Source organism: Lathyrus oleraceus, chromosome 4, assembly GCF_024323335.1.
Source record: "Lathyrus oleraceus cultivar Zhongwan6 chromosome 4, CAAS_Psat_ZW6_1.0, whole genome shotgun sequence".
Taxonomy (NCBI): Eukaryota; Viridiplantae; Streptophyta; class Magnoliopsida; order Fabales; family Fabaceae; genus Lathyrus; species Lathyrus oleraceus.
In genome coordinates, this window is record NC_066582.1 from 334,679,488 (window position 1) to 334,684,002 (window position 4,515).

A 4,515-nucleotide genomic window follows, 5' to 3' on the forward strand; every position below is an offset into this window, starting at 1 on the left:
TGTGAGATCAGTTCCCTTGATCTAGTTGTGACCCCTTTATTTGGGTCTCCTATAATGAGATCTTTAGGATGATCCTTCTGAATTCTGATAGAGGGTCCCTTATTAATTTTTTCATCTTCAGGTGCAGCTTGAGTGAGTTCACTCTCATTACTTTTGTCTGGGAAATCAGCGGGGCATTATTTAGAGATGTCTCAACATTGTCTGTGACATCAGTCTGTTGATCATCAACCACAACATTGATATATTCCATTATTACTTTTGTTATGGAATTAAAGACTCTAAATGCTCTGCTGTTTGTTGAGTAGCCCAAAAATATTCCTTCATCACTCTTGGGATCCATCTTCCTTTTTAGTTCATGATCAGTCAAGATATAACATTTACTACCAAACACATGGAAGTATTTGACAGTAGGTTTCTTCCTTTCCAGACTTCATATAAAGTAGTAGGAGTCCCTTTCTTCAAGATTACTCTATTGTGAACATAGCAGGCCGTGTTCATAGCTTCAGCCCAGAAGTGGTAGGACAATTTCTTAGCATGAATCATAGCTCTGGTAGATTCTTGGAGAGTTTTATTTTTCCTTTCTACTACACCATTTTGCTGAGGGGTAATGGGAGATGAGAACTCATGACTAATTCCTTCAGATGCACAGAATCCAGCAAATTTGCTGTTCTCAAATTCTTTCCCATGATCACTTCTGATTCTGATAACCTGACTTTCTTTCTGTCTTTGAAGTCTTAGGCAAAGATCTTTGAATACCTCAAATACATCAGATTTTTCCCTTATAAAATTGACCCAAGTGTATTTGGAGAAGTCATCCACCACCACATAAGCATACTTTTCCCACCAAGACTTTCTACCTGCATAGGTCCCATCAAGTCCATGGGGAGAAGTTCCAGCACTCTGGAAGTGGTGTCATGTCTGAGCTTCTGATGTGACATCTTTGTCTGTTTTCCAATCTGACACTCCCCACAAACTCTTCCTTCATCAATCTTTAAGTTTGGGATTCCTCTAATAGCTTCAACAGATATAATCCTCTTCATTCCTTTAAGATGCAGATGGCCCAATTTTGGATGCCATAAATTCACTTCTTATTCTTTGGCTAGAGTACACATTGAAGAATAACCAGTTTCTTGAGAACTCCACATATAGCAGTTGTCCTTAGACCTGACTCCTTTCATGATCACTTCATTTTCTTTATTAGTAATCAGACATTCAGTTTTTTTGAAGTTTACATTAGACCTTGGTCACATAGTTGACTGATGTTGATTAGGTTTGCAGCCAGTCCTTTAACAAGTAGCACATTGTCAAGTAGCAACAAGACTCTTCTTCTACTTCTTGAGGTATGTCCCACATTCAGCTCTAATGTGTCCATACCCATCACATTCATGGCACTGAACTCCTTTTCATTGTTTGGACTTTTCATCAAATCTTGTTCTTCTTCCAGCATCATTGGACCTATTGATGTCAGATGAGATTTTCTTGACATTAGACTTAGACCTTACATCCATCTTTTTCAGAAGTTTGTTGAACTGTCTCCCCAGTAATGCTATATCATTTTCCAGATCTTCATTAGTATCTTGACCACTTTCTTCCTCTTTCTCTCCAGTGTTTGACATGAAGGCTATGCTTTTGACTTTCTTTTCAGATCCATCACACATTCCTAACTCAAATGTTTGGAGGGATCCAATTAGCTCATCCACTCTCATATTGCAAATGTCTTGAGATTCTTCTATGGCTGTCGCTTCACTACGCCAAAAGAGGGAAAAAAGGGCGCTTTTTTTGGCCTATAACAGCGCTTTAAAGCGCCCTCTAATCTGGCGCTGGCATAGGTAAAGACAGCGCTTTTTTTCCTGGTGAAAGCGCTGTCTAAAGTGGCTCTTTAAGCCCTTTAAGGGCCACTTTAGAGGGCGCTTTTTAAAGAAAGCGCCCTCTAAAGTGGAAACATTTAAGGGTTTAGAGGGCGCTTTTACTGGAAAGCGCCCTCTAAAGTGGAAACTTTTAAGGGTTTAGAGGGCGCTTTTACTGGAAAGCGCCCTCTAAAGTGGAAATTTAAAGGGTTTAGAGGGCGCTTATTTTGGAAAGCGCCCTCTAAAGTGGGTGGTTATTTAAATTTTTTTTTTTTAAAAAGCGCTATATTTTTTTATTTATTTTAGACAACCTGTATATTGAAGCAGTACACCCAAAACTGTATAATTTGAAGCCCTTTTTCACACATTGCATTCAACAAGCCTTATATACAACAATTCATACATATACAACAATCCACTGATATATAATTGTTTAACTTCTAAAGATTCTAAATATACAACCAATTCATAACTTAAAAAGAAATAAAACTAAGTAGCAAAAGCATCTCTGAGATGTATGTTTTTTTTGCTAGCAGCAGTCTTCTTAGCAACAACCTCTTTTTGTTCAATATCAATAGCATGAACCTAAAATATCATAAAATTAGTTAGGTGATGTATAAGATCAAGAATTAACATTTTCTATGCATAAATATCATATAATTGTGTTTATACCTTTTTTTTTTATGCAACTGACTCGATTTGCTGTAATAAAAGCCATTTTACCTGTAATAAAGAAAACAATTAAAATCATTTGACCTGTACCTTTTTCACTAAGTTCTCTTTCTTTTCTTGGTTGGAATATGTTCTACATGTCTCTTAACAACACGGACGGTTGGATTGATCCAAATACCCTCATTATGATCATTTCTAATATATGAATCATTTGATATAATATTCCTTCAGACAAACTTATAAATATACATCCTGCAGTAATTTCATAGCAAGGAGAAATATATATAACGAGATAACAACTATGGCAACAACCACAGTGACTCATTCTTATTGTCAGCAGCAGCAGTAAGAACAAATCATATACATAAGTTTATTGAATGAAATCTCCCTAAGAGATGTTGTATTTTTGTGTCTGGTTATTTACCGCAAAGGCGATAACATAGTTCTTCAGCCTGCTCGTCAGGGTTACGGTTTGACAGAGAAAAAATGCCACTTCTTCCATTGTTCAAACATGTCACGTTAAGTTTGTTTCCGATCTAGTAATCCTGCAGCATTACATCACAAAAATGTTAGCATCAGTAACATTTCAAGTTTCATTGTTGAACTTTTCAAGCATTAAATCATCATAAGAAAAATTGTTTGGCAAATAAATTAACCATATATGTAGAATCGAAACTGGTTCTTTTAATATGTGTCAACAGAACTAAAGATTAGTTATATCAGTTGTAATCACTTTTATGTCGGTGCTTCATAGAAGCTGCATAGATCAAGCAAATACATAAGGAAGTAGCATAGCAGCATCACTCACCTCACAAGAAATGTAGCCTGGTTTACAGCTCGGAGGGGCACAGGTTATATAATGGCACCAAGAGCAGTAATCATTCAAGTCCACCCCTTTAAAGAACAAGACGCCGCCGCCGACCAATCTGTAAACAACCACTTTCACATTAGAGACACTAGTACATAACAATGTAATTCACCTAACAGCAACAACAACAAAAAAAGGAGAGAGACACTACCCAACACTAAGTAGCACAAAAGAGATAATCCGAAGCGCATATTGATAAGATTCTTGCTTCTGGGAAGTATTAGACTTGTTTAGATTAAGCCAATGATGCTGACGGCGAGTCAAAATGACAAATCCAAGAAGAAATCCTGATGTAAACCCTCAAATGTTACTAAAATTACTTCCAAATGGAAAAGTTCCAAGAGCTAAGTCCAAAACAATGATCACAACAAGAATCAACATCTCATCAAACTGCAAAACAATAACCAAAATATATCTATTAGACACCATCATTGAACTTAATAACTTATAAACCTATTTATTTACCTTATGAGTATGCATTTTCCAATTTGTTAAAAGCTCTGATAGCATCACTCCTAGTAAGCCGAATATTGCACCAGATGCACCAACGTAGATGATTGAATGGAGGAATAAAACACACAGCAAATTTCCTCCCAAACCCGATATCACATACACCAATCCAATTCGAACTAAAAAAAGCAAGTAAAACAGTTATCATATTCAAAATTGGCACATAGAAGAAACCAAACGCCAATAACCAGAACCTTACCAAAACCAAATTTCTTCTCAAGAGGAATTTGAAGATTAGAAAATGAACAATAGCGAACGTCAGAAGAGAAACCAAGTAATATGAAGATTAGAAAAATACCTATGGTGTCAAAATCGAACAGCTAACAACGAATTAATAGAAGGAGGAAATGTCGTAGATCTAACAGAGGTGGAAGGAGAACGCCTTAGAAGTAGCGAAAATCGTAGCAGTGAGAACCCTAACGTGAAAAAGAATGAAAATAACAGAGAGTGAAATAACAAAACGCGCAGTATGTTATAATTTTAATGTTTACTAAAGGGGACCTTAGAGGGCGCTTGTGGAAAAAAAGCGCCCTCTAAAGGGGGCCTAAGAGGGCGCTTATGAAAGCGCTCTCTAAGGCTTTCCAAAAGCGCTTTATAAACTGGAAATGCACATGGACT

At 36.7% G+C, this 4,515-nt stretch overlaps 1 long non-coding RNA gene across 1 annotated transcript; it reads right to left on the minus strand.

Annotated features, from left to right (window-relative positions):
• Positions 1-3,289: 3,289 nt before the first annotated feature.
• Positions 3,290-4,128, minus strand: LOC127135504 (uncharacterized). Its single transcript, XR_007808589.1, has 4 exons — positions 4,097-4,128; positions 3,853-4,016; positions 3,539-3,777; positions 3,290-3,445 (listed from the first exon to the last, which is right to left on the minus strand). It is a non-coding gene; the product is annotated as an uncharacterized LOC127135504 (long non-coding RNA).
• Positions 4,129-4,515: the final 387 nt, after the last annotated feature.